Below are 23,208 nucleotides of genomic sequence, written 5' to 3'. Positions count from 1 at the left end.
GTTGGTTGGGGTGTGAAAAATACACCCCTGACCGACATAAATTTCACCGGCAAAAGTGCTGGTGTGGGCAGAGCTATGCTGGCAGGAGAGGCTCTCCTGCTGACATAGCTAACTGCCGCTCATTGGGGGTGGTTTAATTATGCCAGCACTGCTGACAAAGAGCAGCTACACAGGAGACCTTACAGCAGCATAGCTGTGCTGCTGTAGGTCTGTAACTAGACAGAACCTCAGTTTACAAGCAATAATTAGGACCCTACCAAATTCATGGTCCATTCTGGTCAATTTCGCAGCCATAGGATTTGAAAATTAGTCAGTTTCACATTTTCAGATGTTTACATCTGAAATTTCACAGTGTTGTAATCGTAGGGGTCCTGACCCAAAGAGGGGCATGGGGGTTGCAATGCTGTTGTAGGGGGGTCATGGAATTGCCACCTTCACTTCTGTGAAGTCTTCAGAGCTGGGCTCTGAAAGCAGCAGCTGCAGCTGGAGGAGGCTCCTGGAGGTGGCGGTGAGTCTGATCTCCCCCATGCTGCTGGGAGCACCCCAGCCAGGGGCTCCTAGCTGCTAGTCCAGACCGGCTGGGGTGGCACAGGACTTGCTGTTCCCCTGCACACCCTCTCAATGAAGTAACTTAGAAACTGAGCTACACGTCATTCTTAGACCCATCTAACTAAGTTGCATGTGAACTAAATTGGCCTGCCAAGAGTTTACTATATTACAAAATTATTTCTTGATTGCTTTGCTTATTGATCACCTGTACTGGTAATCAACGTTTACAACATAGTCATCAACAAATTCCACATATTGTCACAGATTAAATTTAACAAAAACAGAAAGGGAGATGGGGGCGGGCAATAAAATTTCAGATCTCCATTTATTAAGTTAACTATAAATAGAATAATTCTTCATGTTACAATAGTATCTAAAGTTTTCATTACTTATTCAATTTACCAATATTTATAATGGAAAGAAAATCACACACGAGAAGTCTCCTGAATGTCTGACATTTGTTTTGATGGCCAGAGTCCACACACTTCAAAATAAAGATAAATATTAAAAGCAAAGCACATGCTGGGTTTTAAAGGCACAACTTCAATTAAAATCAATGAGAATCACACACCTAAAATCCTACACAAAAATCTAACAACATTTATCATTATTTTTTACCTTATACGTTGTTTACCATTTCTTTTCCATATAAACTCTAATCCTCCAAATAGCTTATCTACCTGCTCTTTATATTCCAAAACGTGACATATTCTAGGTATGACAGGCACTACGTATAGATAGTGCAGTTATGGGGGGCTACAGAAGACTAGACAGAAAGAAGGCTAGTTGAATAAAGGTTCCTATTTTTATAACCTACGTAAAAAGAAAGCTGTGCTTTCTTATTAATACTATGATGATTACTCTTATTGTAGACAGTCACACTTCTGAAGAGTTGAGTTGGGCTTCCTAACTTTTGATGCTGTTCTTTTTAGGACGTATTTGAGATAAAATAACCAAACTTAATGTATTAGTTTGTATACATGTATTTAAATATAGACAAACTTTTACCTACCTTTGATGTGTAAAAAACAGAATTTAAAGATTTTGTCTGTAAACACAACGTTCTTCAACACTTATATATCCAAAAACCAACATTCTCCAGCACGATCTAAAAACACAAACAGTACACAAAAGTCAGATTGATTTTAGCATAATTGGGCTCTTTTAAAAAAAAATATAAGTACAAAAATGAATAATGCTGTTAACTTACAATACATTCTTTTTCATTTTAATTCTTTAGCTATGTTAATAAAGTATTTTGGTCATGATTTTAAATGCACCAAATTCAAGAAATCAATAGTTATGGTTCCCAAAGCAATAACACCATTAAAATGACCACCTAATATGTTAAAAATTACATAAAACCAATACTGAACATACAGACTAGAAGTTAAAGAAAAATACTGAAAGAAAATTAAACTATATCTAGTACAACTTTGGAGAATTAAAATTGTTTAGAGCAGTGGTTCCCAAACTTGTTCCACCGCTTGTGCAGGGAAAGCCCCTGGCGGGCCGGGCCGGTTTGTTTACCTGCCGCATCTGCAGGTTCGGCCGATCGTGGCTCCCAGTGGTCGTGGTTCGCTGCTCCAGGCCAATGGGAGCTGCTGGAAGCGGCGCGGGCCGAGGGACGTACTGGCTGCTGCTTCCAGCGGCTCCCACTGGCCTGGAGCTGTGATCAGCCGAACCTGTGGATGCGGCAGGTAAACAAACCGGCTCGGCCCGCCAGGAGCTTTCCCTGCACAAGCGGTGGAACAAGTTTGGGAACCACTGGTTCAGAGATATAATTTCAGAGTTTCTCTTCTGAAAGTTAAGTTGCAGTTTTCACAGACAACTTTGTTAAAGAACAAATCTAATAATAAAATGCCATTTGTTAGTATTTGTGTTCTCAAAAATAAATAAAATATGGATTAATTTATTACAATGGATAGAATTTTCTGTACCTACATACATTTACATGTCAGAAATCAAATTAAATTTTCAAACTGTGGAGGGACATGACATATTGATTCATCTAGAATTTAAATTTATAGGTTAAAATGCCAAGGAAAGACACTCCACTGATTGCCAAGAGAGCATGATCAGGTCAATAGTTCAGCTATCAGTTTAACACATACAGTAAGTAGTTTCATTTATCTTTAATTATTTTATTGTGGTCAACCATATTTCTACAGATAAGTATTTGTTTTTGCAGGATTGGAGCCTATGATTGCAATGTGTAGCTTGTGGGTGGACAGCTGCATCAGTGTAAGGCTCCATTAATCGTATTAACAGACTCCACATAGACACTGTAGCCCACCCACAGGATACCCAAGGTAGGATCAGGGCCACAGTGATTAAGTACATTTCATGGCAACTATTTTTTGTCAAAAATTCTAAATCTGTGTAGCATGCCTGCTATAACTGAGAAGCTATACTATCTCAGCTTTGCTGTATGGCTTTATCTGTACTGCCAACATTTGAGCTATACAGTCAATTTTTTATTTTTTTAATCTTCAATAAAAAGTCAGTAAATGAGGGCTTTATGCTGTACCCAATGAAGATGATTGTAAAGTTCCCAGTAACTTCAGTGGTGCAAGACTAGGTGATAAATAACTTTCTTCTGAAGGATTCTTAAACCAAACTGGTTCCATCAGTCTCTGAAGATGAACTTTTCAAATAGACTCTCTGCCCAGAAAGTATCAAAGGAGAACTATTTATTATATAGGTTTTATATATATTTCATTTACTCTATGACTGCATTTATAATGTTTGTAGAAAAAAAACTGAATTAAGCTATTTTTTTTAAAAGTGCATTTTAGTGACAATTCTTTCTAGACTACATGAAAAATACAACAAAAATAGTAAGAATGAGATTTGTCATAGTCGTAGTTTAAAAACAAATCCTCTGCTCCCCGATAGTACATTACATATATTTCTACTTTTTATCATGAGACAGCCCCACAAATAAACAGAACAGATAAGTTTATCAGTGGTATATGGATATACAACTCCCTTGATTGAGGTATAAAAAATTGAGAACTGATGGTTTCCGATTAAACAGATTTCATTCTTGAAAAAAAATTCTTGGTTACTCAGACCGGTCTGAATACCACTCCTCTATTCTGAGCAGAAACCTATTCTTCCATTTTTGTAAAATCATCATTGGAGCTCTCAAGAACCAAAGTCTTTGTGGAAGAGTTAAATTTAGATTATCAAGTAAATAATCTAGGACATAATTTTCAGCTGAGGTCTGGCGGCTGAAGCTGTGCTTATCACCACAGAGAGCAGTTACATAAATTTGGACTACGTTTAAAGAAAGAATGGCATTCCTAACACTTTTTCTTTTTAACTCCTCCCTCCCGCCAACCCCTTCGTTCCCTACTGTTGCTATTCATGTACATCTTTTGCTATTTTATTACTATTACCCCGACATTAACATTTCATGTCTATGGTAGCATTGTCTGGTTTTATTTTGTCTGGTCTTGCAGCTTTGACATGTTGTAAAACTGCGTAATTGGATAATTCTATTGGAGATCCCCTGAGGCGTACAGTATTTGGAATCATATCATTTACTCTTTTGTACTTTTCATTGTCTGTTTCTGTAGAAAAATCAATAAAAATTAATCAAAACGATTTTGGATTACTATTGTTCGTGAAGTCTACTATACAGTATACAACTCTATTGTAAGCCTTATGAAATCATAAAAATTTACAAACAGCTAGAAAAAATATTTATTCACTCTTGCTATAAGAAAAACAAGCTCAATATTTTACTATTTTTTTAAAAAAAAGTTACCAAAAAAAAAAAATGGTGGGCAAATAAGAACATAGGAATGGCCATGCTAGGTCAGACTAATGGTACATCTAGCCCAGTAACCTGTCGTCCAACAGTGGCCAGTGCCAGATGCTTCAGAGGGAATGAACTGACCAGAGCAATTATCGAGTGATCATCCCCTGTCATTCAGTCCCAGCTTCTGGCAGTCAGAGATTTAGGGATATCCAGAGCATGGGATTGAGTCCCTGACCATCTTGGCTAATAGCCACTGATGGACCTATCCACAGATTTTCCATTGCTGCAGTATAAAGTAAGAGCCTTTTCTAATAAAAATAAAAACAGGATATATATTCTAAACTAAATTTAAAAAATAATCTAAAGATGTAACAAATAGCCAAACACGTTAATATTTGCCTTCAGTTGGCCCATTATGTCATCCTCCACTGTCCACTTGTTAAAATGTTCATAACAAGCATGCTTTCATCCGTGCTGTTCATCAATCTTGGAATGTGCTCCCTGTAAACATCAGCAAAGCTACCTCATTATCCACCTTCAAAACTCTCCTTTGCCGTGATGCCTACAGAACACTTGACAACGCCTAGGCTGTTCGTGTGCACCAATCACTGCCTACCATGATGACAAATATTTCTCATTGTTCACTTGTACTCCCCCATCTACCAGTTGTCTCACCTTATGGACTACGAGCTCCCTGGAGCAGGGACTATCTTTTTGTTCTTTATGTGTACACACCTAGCAGAATGGGGCTCTGGTCAATGACTAGGGCTCCTAGACGCTATGATATTACAAATAATAAACAGCAACATTAAGTTAGATTCATGAACAGATAGATCATATATTAACATGTCATACTTAATTTATTTGTTCCTGAATCCAACTGGTTTTCAAATACAAAAAAATAATTTCAATGTGTGTATGAATATGAGTAAACATGAAACATTATGTTTGCATGTTGATGCAAAGACAACCATAAGCTTGAGGCTGGCACCAGACCCCTGGGCATTCCCTGACACTAAAAAGTGAATTTCTTAAAACTGCACAAATGTTTGATGAAAAGGGTGAGTGGAAATGAAGATCTGATGTGTTTTTCAAACTGACAAAATGTCCTTACAAAGCAGGTCTCTCTGTTTTCTTGAGGTGCTGTTTTCTTTTTACATTATCTGGTCTAGCTTAATTTTTTTTTGTTTTCATTATTTGATACTGTCAACACATTTTGTCCAAATATAAGAGGAAACAGTCGCATACCGTAAGAAGTTACAATCTAGGTCCCAAATCCTGCAAGTGGAACTGTCCAGGTGGACTCCTTGTGCCCAGGTGGAGCCCTATTAGTTTTAATGAGGCTCTTAGTGGGGGTACGGGTCTGTTCATGCAAAACCACAAAAAAGCGTGTGCGTGCTTAAAAGGAATTCCTATAAGAAGTCTATAAGTTTAGCAGCTAAAAATTCACAGTTGCTTCAGCTTTTTCTTCTTGAGAGGGCCAAATTCTACACTGATATAAATCCAATAATTCCAACCAAGTTAATTGTGTTACACTATTGTAAATAAGCCTGGTCTATAGCCCACTAAGGAAATGAAAAGATTCACGTTGAGTTCATAGGTGGGTTTGGACCAGGACCAACAGATACAGAATTCAGACCACTTTCTCCAGTTAATGGAATATTTGGGAAAGAAGTCATTTGAGAACCAGCAAAATAGATTTTAGTATCCAACAATGAATTTCCACTGAAAGACGTTTCTTTTACTTGCATGAAAATAAATTAAACAAATTAGTTGGAAGGAACTGGAGGGAAATTAGCTAATTTTTACTTTTAGGAACAAGCAAGATACAGTAAGCAAATTACTTTCAAATTATACACGTGTCATGTGATCTACAACATAACGTGTCTCTCTCTAGATACATATGATTCTCTTTTTCACTGTTTAGAAGGTTTCAAGTACATTCACCTCTGACTTTGTGTTAGTTGATATAATCCTAACAGCATTTTATAGTTCCAAGGCAGCCTCTGCCTATAAAAACTCTGACATCAGTTTTTCATAATAATGCCCTCCCGCCCCGCACACCCTGTTGGACATAAAGTGAAAGACTCTTTGAAAAAACTGTTTAATACAGTCGTGGTAATGAATACTTTAGCTGCCGAGCGGCTATTTTCAACCTCATCCTCCATTTTCAGGCATTTAAACTTTTTTAAAAGTTACCATTTGGGCAGGAGTTTTAATTTTGGTTGATTCTGAGATATAGTGATTACCATTTTACTGCTGACATTTATTGTTTGAAAGTACACCAATACTAATTACTTTCAAACAGTAAATTTTAGCATTTAAATGATAACCACTGTATCAAAGAGTGAAAAAAAGAATGCTTTTAACCAGATAAAAAATAAATATAAAACCATGACTACTCTTGAGATGTTACCTTTTTGAAAAGTAAAAAAATGGCATGTTGGGTGAGAATGAAAAGTGTTTGATTGCAAAATTTGATTTTTTCGAAGTATAAGCATTTTCAGGAGATAAGCACAAAGCCACACAATGTTCAAACATGTACAAATTTGTGATGTATTGATTGCACAAAGAAATGTATCTGCACCATTCTTTATGTATTTCCATAGGGAAGAGTTGGACTGAATGTCTGTATTACAGCAGACCACCAGGAGATGTTATAGAGGCTTTAGCTGGAGTTCCATAGTTAAGGTTAAATTGAATTTTGCACTTAAAGCAGAGATTCAACCTTTTTTAAGTCGGAAAAATGCAGTGTATTATCACCAAAAGTTACATCACTTACCCTGCACAATTATACCTTGCTATGAGTACAGGAGAACCTAGAAGTAAAATTAACTAGACAATGACTATAAATTAAAAGTTAAACTAATTGGCATACTGACAAAATTCAGAGAACTGCAAAAGACAAACAAATAGTGCAGAAAGTAAATTCCACTTTTAAGTTATGAAAGCTGAAATTCTAAAATGCTATTTATAATATATTGCACGAAATATATTATTAACTATATTAAATACAGTATATAATATACGCTACAATTAAGTATAATTTCTAACTTTCATCTCTATCCAAATATAAGGGGGTTTTTTGGGGTGGGGGAAAAGGAAAAAATGGTTTGTTTACATTATGTGATTATTAAAAATATATTCTGAAGAATCACTGGGCTGAGGTAAGTAATAAACAGCACCAATATTCATCCACTAATTAGTTAATGTTTATACAGCTCTTTGAAATTGTAATCCATGAAACAAGCACCAAATATCATACCCACTATCATCTCTCTCTTTTTTGCTAGCTGTCACACAGATTCTCTCAAATAATATTGTGATCACTATGCTCTTATCCAAGCTGTCCATCTTCCCTCTTTGGGATTTAATAACAGCATCCAATGGACATTGACCCTGTTTTGTATTTAAGGCCTGTCAAGAAGGAATTTTGTTTTCAACAAGATCTACCAGCTCAGGAAGCTACCTGTTTACAGGGACTCAAAGGATCCAAATGTTTCTAAGTTTTGACATGGTTTTCATAGTACTCCATTCTATGATCTTTAACTAAACATTGCCTCTCTGTTTTTAATTAACAAAAAGTATTTAATGACATTTTATCTGAGCTGAGAACCTTCTTCTTTACTTAGGTCAGTCAGAGTACCATTGACAACAACTCATCAACTAAAATACTAAATTTAGATGCAAGTGTCCATCTTTGTCTTTAACACCTAAAATATATCTTTCAATTTATTATGAATCTTTTCAGATTTACTGGCCAGCATTTCTAATCAGTATTTGCTGATCAGGGGTGGGAAGGAAAGAGGTGTATGGCAAAAAAAAAAAAAAAAAAATCCTACCAAGATAGCCAATAGATCAAGACTGAGTGCCAGAACAACTTTTCAAAGGGACAATATCTTTGCAAACATTTGTAACCCTAGCTCACAACTGAAGTTTAAACACCACAGCAAACTTGATTTGAAATAATCTTATGACGGTGGAGTTATATAGCTAAATGCTGATATCACCAATTTTTAAAGAAAAAAAAATTACAGAGATGCAGACAGTGAGAGTTATAGACCTAAAAGCATCTATGTGTCCTGTAGCCCATAAAGCTAGCTTTAGCATTTATTTTATTCAACAGTAATGCAAGGCATCCACAGGCCTGTATTCTGTAAGACATTGGCTTCAGCAGTTAGGATAAGGCTTGAGGCCTATGAACTTTGGCTCAGATAAATGGCCTTATGGTCACCGCTAATATTGGGGAACTGACAATAGAGCATTTAAGGGGAAAGTTTGACCAAAACACCAGCCAATCACAGGAACATGAGCTAACACCAGCTTTTGGCTATCTTAGGATGGGAACATCTGCAGATGTTTGACCACAAGAGTGCCATGGCAACGAACTGATGTATCTGATAAGCTGAGATCATTAATATACTAAATGATAGGAGAAGGGCACCCCAACATTAGTAGGGTGAGGAAATACAAATAAGGAGCATGGGAGAAACCCCTCCTGAATATGCATTAGACATAGTGGCATCAGCGTAACATATTATAGAAGTTGTATCCCAGTCTGTGGGCAGGAGAAGAGACTAGCCCTTGGGAGATGCCAGGATGATTGCCACTTATGATGATGAGGAAGATAATGACTAACATTTCAGGTTATTCTGCAAGGGACGGTCTGAGGATATGGACGTTCAGATGTACAGTCTGTATTATCTCTATTTACCTTGCTGGGTTAGAGTGTTTGTGACTTTGCTAAATGTATTAAGAAACTATTACAAATACAGAAGTGTTCTTAAAGTGTGAGTGTTGCAACTGTGCACATCAGGCTTCCCAGTTAAACAGTAAGTTTAAAAATACTAGTCCTGATCTTGGGACAAAAACCTGTCAAACCCCAGAGTGATACCTGGAAATTCTTAAGTAATCAGTATAATTAACGGTTCATAGATTGGGCTACAGTCAAAAATATTTTGTTGAAAAAATAACCTGTTCAGTTCTAAAAAACATATTACCTTTAATCGAGTGTGTTAACAGTTCTGCAAGTGTATTATGTCATTGCCCACTACCTGTGAACAAGTGTTTCTTCAACAGGCCACAGGCACATCCTCAGTTTATTGCCATAAATCTTTCCTTTCTAAAATTACCCCAACCTTAACAGAATAATAAAAATTACAAATAGGAAAGACGGAGATTATTTTCCTGCTTGTGCAGGTTTGTTCCCTATTAAATTAAACATTAGCATGGTCAAGACATGCATATAAGAAAACCAAGAAAACCACAAGATCTTTATATCACCTTCATCCTTGTCCTCCCTTTCTTCCCCCCACCTTCAGTCTAACTATTCATTGCTCTTACCCACTGCATCATGTCTAAAATTGAGCTGATCTGGACAGGTAGACTCTCATGCCCACGTAGAGTCACAGAAGTCAATGGGATCCAACATGTGCACAGGCGTCTACCAACACAGATCAGATTGCAGGATCAGAACTATATATTGTAAATTCTTCAAGCACAAAGATTGTGACTTCCGTTCGCTCTGTAAAACTTAGCAGAATTTAAGCAGTATGGACAATATTTTCCAACTTAGGTGCATAGAATTAAGCACTTAAATCCATATCTAAGCACCTAAAATATCAGACCACTTATTCACGTAACTAAATATTAACTTACTTTATTAATTGTAGGCACCAAAGTTGGAAAAAGTTAGTAGTGTTTTTCCTGACATTAGAGCCTTAATCTTCTCTTATGTAATTTCATCCCTTTATTTCCTAACTATAACCCCCTGTACCACCCTAAATATTTTATCGTTACCTTCAGTGCTTACCACTTTTTATATGTGTAGGCTGTTGTGTCTTCCCTTTGCAGTTTCTTAGCTAAACTATCTAATGTACACTTAGCTCTTTAAATTTTTCTTCATAAGTCAAGACAAGAGTATGCAGGTATCCATACAATAATGCATAATATTAGTTCAGTCCCTGGAGTAAAATATTAAAAATGTAGGCCCTGATCCTCAATTGTGACTGAAGATCACTCTTAAGAGGTGGTATGTGTGTAAAAATGGCTGTAAGCCCCAATCATGGCCTTTCCAGTGGCTAGGGGAACCAATGCAGCATACAGGGCTCACATGATTGAAACACTCATTGCTAGCTCTAGTACAATTTGAGATATCAGGCTTTAAAATTACAATTTAATTATTTAGAGAAAAGCTATTTTAAGTAAATTTTAGAGGTTTCTAGGAGTCCTGTGAGCCTTGTACAGCTGATACCATATGAGCATGGCTTTCAAAGTTGGGGGATATGAAAAACAGTACACAAAAAACCTCATCCGCTCTAATATTGCTAAAATAATTTTTCTGTTAAATACATGGCATAAAGGAAATAAATGATTGCATGGTTTGGTATAAAGTATCAACAAACATGTATGACTCATGTCACTTTGCCATTGATGAGTAATGTTACCATGCCAATTAAAACAATATTAACTGACCAGATACTTCATTAACACAAAACCAGGGTTGCCCAGTGATATCTTGTGTCTTCTGGAAAGCTGAGCAAAACTCAAACCTCTGAAAACCAGGAAATCCAGGGTAAAGATACATTGAAAAGCAACCTTAACCCTGCCCCACCTCCTGGAGCTGGCAATTATTGGCATGAACCCAATTGTGTTAACTGTTTTAGGTGTAGCTGTATTGAATGGTGGAACGATTAGTTAAACCAGCTTGGCAGAGCTGTTTTTGTGATACGAGATCTGTGGAGCCCTACCCTCCAGAGCGTGGGTCTCAGCCCTGAGCCCTCCTCCCAACTGTATGTGATATCAAAGTGAAGAGGTGCTTGTGTACCTTGAGTGATCCAGTATGCCTCATTTCAGCACTGAGTTCTATAGGTTGTGGAAGTAGTGGTAAACAGGGATCTTCTTGCCAAGGGTGGTATTAATAGTCAGACATGATGCGAGAGTGGTCTGTGGGTTTAAAGATGGATAAGCGGAAGTACAGTGGTAGACAGGTAAAGAGGTTGTAAAAAAGGGTGAGGAAGTTGTAAACTTCACTGGGTATGGTGTTGTTTCTGTTGAGTCGGTTAGTTATAGGTAGCTTCTGTTCAGAACAGCTTACCGAAACACACATTTTGCCTTAGTAAAGAGAAGGAATTAAATTCTGTCCTACAGTGGTCATGTGCCCTACTCCCTGAGTGTTATGCACTTGGAGTGTGAGTATAGATTAACTGAATCATTACTCTAAGAGGACAGAGTTAAGGTGATATTGGTGTTAACCTTTACTCTGCATTTGCAGGTTTTCAGAAGTTGGAGTTTTGCTGAATCCAACATTCTGAAAGGGCACAAAATACCACCCAGCAACTGTAACTCTGTGACTATGAAGTTTTGTCAGTCAATCTTCTCATTTTTTTGCACAGAAAGAAGGTGGTTTGTTTGTTTGGAGGTTGTGATCATTTAAGCTGTTGTGATTATGTGTTTGAGGTTGAAGGGTACAGTGGCAGACTAAAGATAAAATACGCTATGTGATTCTTAATCCGTCCTCCCCACTCCTATACACTTTGTTATAGTGGAATAGTGATAACGTTTGTGCTTTGAAATGTTTGGAAAGTGGAGTTGTGGACAGGATGGAGAGAGAAATCACAGACATAGTCTATGTCCCAAAACCATGACAGTTTTATTCCATGACTGGTGTATCTCTCCCTTTCTCTCCCCCTCTCCCCTACTGTCTCCCTCCATACCAACATTTCCAGCTAACCTTCTTCCTTCCTGTTAAGCCATTATCACTTTAGAAGGCGTTAGGACATAAAAGTTACTCCTTGCTGTCTGGCACCTTCTGAAGCTGCATACTTATAGCACAGACAACAGCTTACAAGAGGATCATGTACTTCTTTGATTACGTATGCTGAGTTGTACACTCAGCCAAATCCCACGCCATCACTACGTTCCCCCCCACTCCAGCTGGGGCCTGCCCTCCCTCCAGTCAGACTTCCCCAGCCATGACCCTGCCCCAACTAGTCTACTGCTCTCCTCACTCTGGCCAGCCCCCTAACCCCATGTACCACTGGCAATTACCTTAACTTTGTATTTCCTACTCTCCACATTCTGGAAGGCCACTAGGCACGAATGGGCAATCTTAACTCTGCATTAAATTTTTTAGGCATGTCATTTTCCTGGTTTAAAAATAAAATTCTCAGCACCCCAATTTACCACAAGTCCAACTCTCCCCCTCGACTGCCTCTGGCTCCTTGACAATGTTTACCATTGGCCACAGAATGTACTAGCTGAGTGTTCGTCCCATCACACTACCTCTGTATCATCTCTCCTCATTCTGCCTGCCTAGCACAGCCTGGCTCTCTCCCCAGAAATGTCCTCCCCATAGAGGAGGCAGGCATCAACATGGGACCCATAGGCTGAGGAGCTGGGAACAGGATGTAGGAACAGTGCAGAGACTAGGCTGGAGTCACAGGGACATTTTTTGAATGGGGACAGATGTGGGGACTGGGGCATGACAGGAAGGATGGCCTAGTTGTTAGGACTGGGGAAATCTGGGTTCATGTCCCTGCTCTGGAACAGATTTCTTGCGTGACCTTGGATAAGTCACTAGGATATGTCTACACATCACCTTGGAGGAGTAATCTCCAGATTGAAGACCTACATGTGCTCGCTTTGATTGAGACAGCATGCTAATAACAGCGGTGCAGCATGGGCAGCAGCCCAGGCTAGCCACCCATATATATCTAGCATATCAAACAGGATAGTATTCTGGTGGCTTACACTATTTTAGTGAGCTAGCTTGATCAAAGCTAGCACATGTACTTCTACCCAAGATAGAAATTACACCTGCAGCTGCAGCACAGAAGTACTCTTAATCTCTGTGTCTCAGTTCCCCAGCTGTAAAACGGGGACAATAGTACTTCCCTACCTCACAGGGGTGTTGTGAGAATAAATACATTAAAGACTGTTAGGCACTCAGATATTACAGTGACAGGGGCCATATAAGTATCTATTACTTATTGACTGATGTGGGTTTTTTTGGGCAACAGAGCTGAAGTGTCAACCACTGCACAGCTCTGACTCCCTTCCTTTTTACCCCACTTTTCTAACACTCTCCTTCAATGCTCAGATCCCTATTCCCCTCCCACCAGCATCATGAAGGAACAATAGGATGGAGATAAAGCCCTTATTCCAAATCGGGGCCTAGTCTATGGGAAAGGGGCTCTACTCCCATGTCCCCCCTCCCAGTATTCCACCCCTTCCTTCCAATTCTCCTTAGGGTGAGCTATACACTGATCCTTTAAATGCAATCTTTGAAATTGTAACCCCAAAGTGTCATTATAAATATGTACTTTTATTTCAAATAAGAAAACTGATTAAAGACCATAATTGAAAGATAATGATCAAAGTTGTCAAAGTCATAGCAAATATTAGGCAAAACATTTAACTGATATGTTGTAAAACCAGTGTAAAGTGAAAATCTTTAAGATAAATCCTACCAAAGTATTTTATAAGGAAGTGAATGACCACATGGGCTGGTTAAATACTTTATATCTGATAACACAAAAATGATTCTACCATATAAATCAAATAAGAATAAGTGGAAAATGAAGAAACAGGTGCTTATAACAAAGATTAAAGACTCATACAAGTTTCATCCTAGTGGTGTTGAACCAAACTAAGACTGTTGGAGCACAGATGATTCAAGTGACTGTACAGCTACATAATGGACGCATTCAATAAATTTATAAAAAAAACTTCAAAAATGTGGAAATACTTTACATAAACACTAGAAACCTTCAAAATGGACTTTGGAAAGAAGAGAAATTACAGTATCAGAAGGAAAGAAGAAGCTTTGCAAAGACTGTAGAACTGATTATGGCAGGATGGAAGGCACCAGGAAGAAGCACAGAGCAATTGCTCATCAGCTGTTCAAAAGTTTCTGAAATTCCAAAGCAGAGCTGGGATGTTCTAATGAGGTTTGGACAAGAAGATTTCAGACCTTGAATTCTGGGAACAAATCCCACATAATGGCATGCAGTTACAAATATAAAACCACAAGAAGAAATATCTGCTTTTTAACTGGATGGAAGCCATGACAAATGAATCACAATTTTAATTGTGATTGGACCATCACCGTTTTTCAAAAAGGCAATCAGTCAATGGACTGCCCATCAAAACTAAATCAAAAGAAGCTGGAAGTCTGAAATAAATCTCTTCACACAAACTGAAACCATCAGAATAGAACAAGAGATCAATAACTCGATTTTTTGGCTAGACCCAAGCACTCCTCCTAATGGTAACTAAGACTTATCACACATAAGCTCCTTGAACTGTTTCTGAAGGGCCCTTAAGGGAAGACCATGGTGATATCAGAAAAGACTACTACTGTAATACCACCCTGAACTGAAGTTTCTGCCTATTTTGAAAGATCAGCCTTTGCAAGCTGCCAATATGAGTACAGAATTGGGTTGAAAGTGGACCAGAAGCTTCATCACAGTAGTTCAGAATAGCACTACTTTAACAGTATAACAGAAGAATTGAAAAGTTGCTTTGAAGCACTAATGGCATCCTTGGTAGTAATATTATGTATGGGCGTATATGCTGCAAAGGAAAAAAATGGCTATGTATTATTGTCCAAAGAAATGTTTACATTAAATTGACATTTCAATAGATAAATCCCTGTTTATATTTCTAACATTTCTAACTTTGTAATCACTATTGGTAGAACTGTCACTGACAGTCCCATAACTTTAACTGGTACAGCACTTGACTGACAAACAGTTGAAGACTTGTATTAATGACTCAATGTTCCACATTAGCACAAAATCATCTCCCTTTTTATACATTTACCATGATTAAGAAGACTGCTTTACTGTGATTTAATAGAGTGATTCCTTGTAAGTGAACATTCCTATATTAAATTTGTTTAATTGAGCTTTGTAAACATCATGAAACCATCAATTGCCATAAACTTTGTAATTATCATCACAAAACCAATATATTTTATTTAGCACATTTTCCTATTTAAACTCTATTTTGATTAATAACATGTATAAATACATAAGGAGTAAGACATATAGAGTCTTGCTACCCCCTCATGCTGGTCCGGGATTTTATATGCAGAAACTAGTTATTGTGGCGCAGGTGGGCCGTGGAGTTTTTTTATAGCATGTTGGGGGTGGGGGTTGGGCTCAAAAAGAAAAAGGTTGAGAACCCCTGAGCTGTACGTATACATTTATTCAGTTTTACTCATAAGCAGACTATAAGAAGATACTAATAAAAAGAAAACACTACATCTTCTGAAAGATGATCATGACAGTCCCTTTTAACCTTAAAGTCTATGAGTCTATAAAGGTCTGGATACAGTGTTAAAAACACAGGGCTGAGAGCCAGGAACTCCTAAGCTATAAATCTCAGCTGTGTTAAGCAGTCCCTCTGCAGCTTTGGGCAAACCAAAACTAATCAGATTCAGTTACCCATCAGATAAATAAGGTAATGTTTTCTTATCTGCTTCACACAAGTTTTGCGAGGATTAATTAATATTTGTAGGAGGCTTTAAAAACATGAAGTGCTAATTATTATTTTAAGTAGTGTGTAAATTTGCCTCTATCTTCCTTAACAAAAATATGTCTAGGCTATCTACTTTTATACAACCTGACCAACTCCCACTGAAGTCAAGTCAATGGGATTCTTTCCCTAGATTTTAACAGAAGTTGAATTCTGTCTACAGACCTTAATGTCTAATCATATGTAAGAGAAAAAGTATATAACATTTCTATATGAGGCTATGAGCTATTGTGATATTATGGAGCTTAATGAAATGACAAAATGTAGGTTCTTGCCTATGCAGAATGAACGAGTTCATGTGGCCTCTGGCAGGATGGCACTAGAAAGAGCTCCCAACACAACAATCCATAAGAAAGGAAATATTTTGCACATGATACACCAGCCTGCAATTAGTGGATTCAGAGACCACCAGTCTGTCATAGGACTGAATGGCCAATTGCTCCAAGGGACAGAATGGGGGAGGATAAATGGAGTTTTCGTAAGTGTAAGGCGTACCCAATCTCCCTTGATGCCAGCAGTAAAATATTTCTTTCCTTCAGCCCCAGTTCCTCCTTGAATATCCTTCTACACAGATTTCTGCTGGTACCATACTGGTCTTCTTAGCATACATAATGGGAGACTGGTTCAGAGGCATGTTGCATGCTAAGGTTTAGTCAATTTAATCCTTGCTCAGACGCACATGATATATCATTTAATGCTACATTTGAGATTGAGAAGGTATTTTTTCCTCAAGGAAAATTCATCAGATCTTGTTCCCATATTCATCCACTTCCTGTCTGCTGTGCACCAGTATGGGTATCATTTAGTTTGGATATGCTAGCTGGGGAACTGGCAGGCTGCTAATAACAAGCATTTTATCCCCAATTTTGCTGGCTGGCTGGCTGACACTATACAAGAATCTTAGTGAATAGCTTATCTTTTATCATTATTTTGTTAGCAGGGTCCCTTGTCTTATGAAGATGAAAATGTTAGCCCAGCATCCTAAAATCTGACACTGAATTAATAAGTAGTAAACCAAATGTTGGTGCAATTACTGATGGAGTTGGGGGCCTTGTAGTGGACACTGCTGTAAGGTTATTCCACTAAAGTATCTAATTCTCCACCAAAGAGAAAAAATGGGTTGGAGACTTATGTTTGAGGTACCACATCTCTGGCTCAGTGGGGCACGTGCAAATGTGTTAGTTCTACATTGGATAAAAGTTGAGATTCCCAATAAAAGTGGCACTCATAATGCTAACTTTGCTGTGATAGACAATGTTTGTTTTAATCTCTGTTTCCTTTAAAATACTCAGCATTTAACAAAATCAAGGACAAAAATGAAGCAATAATTAATATAAAGACTGAAATATCAAGAACTCAAAAGTATAGTAAAGAGGAAAATTAAACCAAGAGAAACAGAAGATCTATCTTAGGGAACTTTATAATGTTCTCCATCAACATAGTATCTGAACACCTCCCTCCAAAACAGTACATATATATGTATGTGTGTATACACACACACACCATTGCTCCTACAGCATTAACTCTGCTATGTTACATATATAGACACAATATCTTCAAGTTTCTCTTGATTTAAAGTAAATTTGTTTCTACTGTGAACGGTATACGATAAAAATGCAGGACATGAAACACAGCTGAATTAATACCGCAGAAGCAATTGGAACTTCCTGACTTCTGAGTGCCTGATAATTCAACCTTAATGTCACATTATCATTAGTTTTCTTGCTTTACAAAACTAAAAACGTGAAAAGTGAAAAGTGAAAAGGAAAGAAATGTAGATCTATTCAGCTTGGAAAAAGTTGCAAGCTCCATTCCAGTAAAAAGCTTAGAATCAAGCTAAATAATAAAAGCATCCTTTTTTTGTAGATGCAGATAGGGGAAAGAGTGAATGTAGCTGAAGAAGTAGAACAACAGTCTGTCTGCCAGCCACTGACAAGTCTAATAATGACCCTGAGTTGCAACAGGCTGAAAACCTACTAGACAGAATCCGTGGATCTTCTTGCATAGTCATACAACAGGGTTGCAATCCAAGTCTTTTTAGGAGGTCTGCAGGAAAGGTGTTTTAGCAATTTAAGGTTGAATGGGATGTACCAAAGTCAAATCAAGTTTAGAATTTCTTCTTTCAGATGTTTCTGAGTAATTAATGGCTTAAAAACCACAGGTCAATGGATTTTGCTCAAATTTTGAAAAATATTGTAAATTCCTACTTCATATGGTCTTCTAATTGCTTGAGCTTGTTCAGAATGCAACAGCACATATGTGTACGGACTTGAATTACTGTGAGCATGTTGAACTTTCCGTGTTCCTTATACTATCTGCCTACAAAATAATGAAATTACTATAAAGCTGGCATTGTTGGTTTACAAAACCCATAATGTTATCAACCTTTTCTGTATTAGAGACATCCTTGAACCTGACCCTGATAATTACTTGTACTCATACACTACCTATTATTTAGGGATTCCATCTTCATTCCTTAAGTGATCATTAATGTTGGCTCCAGGTGGTGGAACTTGCTCCAGGTGAAGTCTATCTTAGTCCATTTTTATTACCTATCTTCCTCATTCCTTCCCCCCCCCTTTTATACTGGACTTCCTCATTTATTTTTCCCATTTATGAATGTTAAAAGTGGAATTTTAAGTGTTTTTATTGTACTGTGGGGTGTTTTCAATTGGCTGTACATTGCTTAGAGCATTTTGGAGGGAGTCCTTATGAATAACATCAGTATTAGGAAGATACCTATGTAATGTGGTGAGAAGACTGCAACCACAGCTATCAGCCTAGGTAGATCTTCTGTTACTAGTTAAAACAACACTGAATTGTGAGCCAATCTTATGAGATGTTAAAATTTCAGTCTTCTGATGATTGATTATTGTTTGAAGTTGATATACTAATATTGCAGTCTTCAAACAATAATCAGTCACCAGAAGTTGATATACTAATCATCACATTTTACAATAGAGGTGTAAGCACTGTGTAATAAAATAACATTTTAAATATGCAACGTGATAGTCAAGGTATTAGCCAGCTATTTATAATGCAACAGATCTCCAAACTCTTTGTCCCCTACTCAACTGAAACAATGTTAACTTAAACTTGCTATTTGACACTATTGCAAATATTCTGACTATGGCATAAAAATCGGGTCTGGGGGTCTTTTGATTAAATTTTCGACTTAAATTGTTCAGTGATAGCTGTGATATTTACTTCTAAACCACTGGACTATATACTAATAAATTTTCAATGGCCAAGTACAGCGACAGACTCAGGTCACTACTAATTTTGACCTCTGCTTTATTTGTTCAGAAAATGGATGGAAACGATCAAGCTTAAGCACTGCATCGCACATCTAAGGAAATATGCTCCTCCAACTCATGAATGACTAGTGTGATCTGGATAGGAGGGAAAAAATGGATATTACATTCAACCAGGAAGTGATAACGGTGATTCTAGAGAACTGCTGTAACATGCTGACGGTGATCCAAAATGACTCCTAAATTATGAACCTGTCTCACAGGCAGCTGCCTCATCCCATGAATAAACGGGCTCTCATAAGAAATACATATGTTCCTCAAAATGCTTTCTTCAGTCTTGTTCATATTGAATTTAAGCCACTTGTTCCTCATCCAAAACTAAATGTCTCAAAAATAAAAACAGCTAGACGACAGTCTATCATGGATCAATCAAAAATGATACATAGAGCCAAGCAGCAGGAGACTGATGACCTCAGATTGTACAAAGCAAAAACAAACTTTCTTCTGAAAACTGGATGCCCTGATACTTGTATGCATACACTGTGACCAAAAAGAATTTCAAATTAAATCATATAATGAAGTTAAGTAAATGTGTGTCCCATCTCTATGCTTATTCCCTGCAATCACCTGAGAAGAATTAATGAAGACAGACTATTATCTTTAGGTACTTCTATACCAGGGGTCTCAAACACGCAGCCCGCGGAGTTATTTGCTGCGGCCCGCCAAGCTCTCCCCCCGCCATTTCCTCTGGCCACCAAGCTCCCCGCCCCGACTTATTTCCTGTGGTTGCCAAGCTCCCCCCCGCCCTCCCCAAGTTCTTTCCTGCAGCCAAGTCTCCCTCCCCCCCGCAGCGTGCCACATCCCCGCTCCTATGCATACCTCCAGGCACTTAGCACTTTCCAGGAGGGAGGAGCAGGGAGCTGCGCACTCAGGGGAGGAGGTGAAGAAGAGGCGGGGCAGGGATTTGGGGAAGTGGTTGAAATAGGGGCTGGGAGGGGGTGGAGTTGGGGTGGGGACTTTGGGGAAGGGGTTGGAATGGGGTCGGGGCCAGGGTAAGTGGGGTGTGTGTGTCAGTGATGCAGCCCTCGGGCCAATGTACTAGTCCTCATGTGGCCCTCGTGGTGATTTGAGTTTGAGATCCATGGTCTAATACGGTCGTATAAAACCATGACATGGAGTCTCAGAACTGGGTCAACTGAGTAGGACTCACTGGGCTCAGGCTGTGGGGCTAAAATCTGAAGTGGAGACATTCAGGCTTGGGCTGGAGCCTGGGCTCTGAGATCCTCCATCCTTACAGGGTTTCAGAGTCCGAACCGCCTCATCAATGCCTACACTGCAATAAATTTGCCCCTCAGCCAAAGTCCTACGAACCTGAATCAACTGACCCAAGTCAGCCACAGTTGTGCCACAGGTCTTTTATTGCAGTGTAGATATACCCTCAGAAGCTAAATGTTGTGTATTTGAAGTATTCAGCGACCAACATCCTACGTGACTCAATTCATATTCAGAGGTCTGTAGAAGCATAGCAGGGTGGCACATGTTCAATAGACCATTGCTCTTGGGTGGGACAAACTGTATTCTTTAGATCTTCGCATGCATCATGATAGGTGCTAAAGGAGCACTCAAGGACGATAAGGCCATTGCGGAGAAACTAAATGAATTTTTTGCATCGGTCTTCACGGCTGAGGATGTGAGGAAGATTCCCAAACCTGAGCCATTCTTTTTAGGTGACAGATCTGAGGAACTGTCCCAGATTGAGGTATCATTAGAGGAGGTTTTGGAACATATTGATAAATTAAACAGCAATAAGTCACCAAGACCAGATGGTATTCACCCAAGAGTTCTGAAGGAACTCAAATGTGAAATTGCAGAACTACTAATTGTAGTCTGTAACCTATCATTTAAATCAGCTTCTGTACCAGATGACTGGAGGATAGCTAATGTTACGCCAATTTTTAAAAAGGGTTCCAGAGGTGATCCTGGAAATTACAGGGTGCAATCCATCCCATCATCCAGATCATTAATGAAGATGTTGAACAAAACCGGCCCCAGGACCAACCCCTGGGGCACTCCGCTTGATACCAGGCAAACTGGTTGAAACTATAATAAAAAACAATACTGTCAGACATAGAACATAATTTTTTGAGGAAGAGTGAACATGGTTTTAGTAAAGGGAAATCATGCCTCACCAATCTACTAGAATTCTTTGAGGGGTCAACAAGCAGATGGACCAAGGGGATCTAGTGGATACAGTGTACTTAGATTTTCAGAAAGCCTTTGACAAGGTCCCTCACCAAAGGCTCTTAAGCAAAGTAAGCTGCCACGGAATAAGAGGGAAGGTACTCTCAAGGATTGATAACTGGTTAAAAGATAGGAAACAAAGGCTAGGAATAAAAGGTCAGTTTTCAGAATGGAGAGAGGTAAGTACTGGTGTCCCCCAGGGGTGTGTTCTGGGACCAGTCCTATTCAACATATTCGTAAATGATCTGGAAAAAGGGGTCAACAGGTTGCAAAATTTGCAGATGATACAAAATTACTAAAGATAGTTAAGACCCAGGCAGACTGCAAAGAGCTACAAAAGGATCTCTCAAAACTGGGTGACTGCGCAACAAAATGGCAGATGAAATTTAATGTTGATAAATGCGAAGTAATGCACACTGGAAAGCATAATCCCAACTATACATATAAAATGATGGGGTATAAATTAGCTGTTACCATTCAAGAAGGGGATCTTGGAGTCATTGGTACCATTATACAAGGGACTGGTGAGACCTCAGCTGGAATACTGTGCGCATTTCTGGTCTCCCATGTTTAAGGAGGATGAATTCAAACTGGAACACGTACAGAGAAGGGCTACTAGGATGATCCGAGGAATGGAAAACCTGTCTTATGAAAGGAGACTCAAAGAGCTTTGCTTGTTTAGCCTAACCAAAAGAAGGCTAAGGGGAGATATGATTTCTCTCTATAAATATATCAGAGGGATAAATACGAGGAAGAAAGAGGAATTATTTAAGCTCTGTACCAATGTGGACACAAGAACAAATGGATATAAACTGGCCATCAGAAAGTTTAAACTTGAAATTAGACAAAGGTTTCTAACCATCAGAGGAGTGAAGTTCTGGAACAGCCTTCCAAGGGGAGCAGTGGGGGCAAAAGACATATCTGGCTTCAAGACTAATCTTGATAAGTTTATGGAGGAGATGGTATGATGGGATAGCCTAATTTTGGCAATTAATTGATCTTTAACTATTAGAGTAAAGATGCCCAATGGCCTATGGTGGGATGTTAGATGGAGTGGAATCTGAGTTACTACAGAGAATTCTTTCCTGGGTATCTGGCTGTTGAGTCTTGCCCACATGCTCAGGGTTTAGCTGATTGCCATATTTGGGGTTGGGAAGGAATTTTCCTCCAGGGCAGATTGGCAGAGGCTGTGGGGGTTTTTCACCTTCCTCTGCAGCTTGGGTCACGGGTCACTTGCTGGAGGATTCTCTGCATCTTGAAGTCTTTAAACCATGATTTGAGGACTTCAATAGCTCAGACATAGGTTAGGGGTTTATTACAGGAGTGGGTGGGTGAGATTCTGTGGCCTGCGTTGTGCAGGAGGTCAGACTAGATGATCATAATGGTCCCTTCTGACCTTAAAGTCTATGTGTCTATGGATAGTTCTCTGAAAACATCCACTCAGTGTGCAGCGGCAGTCAAAAAAAGTGAACAGAATGCTGGGAAAAATTAAGAAAGGGATAGACAATAGGACAGAAAATATCATTTTGCCCTATATAAATCCATGGTATGCCCACATCTTGAATACTGTGTGCAGATGTGGTCACCTCATCTCAAAAAAGATATACTGGAATTGGAAAAGGTTCAGAAAAAGGCAACAAAAATGATTAGGGGTATGGAACAGCTTCCGTATGAGGAGAGATTAATAAGACTGGGACTTTTCAGCTTGGAAAAGAGACGGCCAAGGGGAGATATGATTGAGGTCTATGAAATCATGACTGGTGTAGAGAAAGTAAATAAGGAAGTGTTATCTACTCCCTCTCATAGTACAAGAACTAGGGGCCAACAAATGAAATTAGTAGGCAGCAGGTTTAA

The 23,208-nt window shown here is 38.6% G+C and overlaps 1 protein-coding gene across 5 annotated transcripts in view; it reads right to left on the bottom strand.

Annotated features, from left to right (window-relative positions):
* Positions 1 to 23,208, bottom strand: part of MBD5 (methyl-CpG binding domain protein 5) — a 247,306-nt gene that overhangs the window by 181,557 nt on the left and 42,541 nt on the right. For all 5 annotated transcript variants that reach the window (XM_074967320.1, XM_074967318.1, XM_074967321.1 and 2 more), the window contains exon 2: positions 1,562 to 1,657. The gene's annotated coding sequence lies outside the window, so the exon portion shown is untranslated. The remainder of the gene's footprint in view (positions 1 to 1,561; positions 1,658 to 23,208) is intronic.

Source organism: Natator depressus, chromosome 11 (assembly GCF_965152275.1).
Source record: "Natator depressus isolate rNatDep1 chromosome 11, rNatDep2.hap1, whole genome shotgun sequence".
In the NCBI taxonomy this organism is placed as follows: Eukaryota; Metazoa; Chordata; order Testudines; family Cheloniidae; genus Natator; species Natator depressus.
This window is presented reverse-complemented; position numbering and strand designations above follow the sequence as displayed.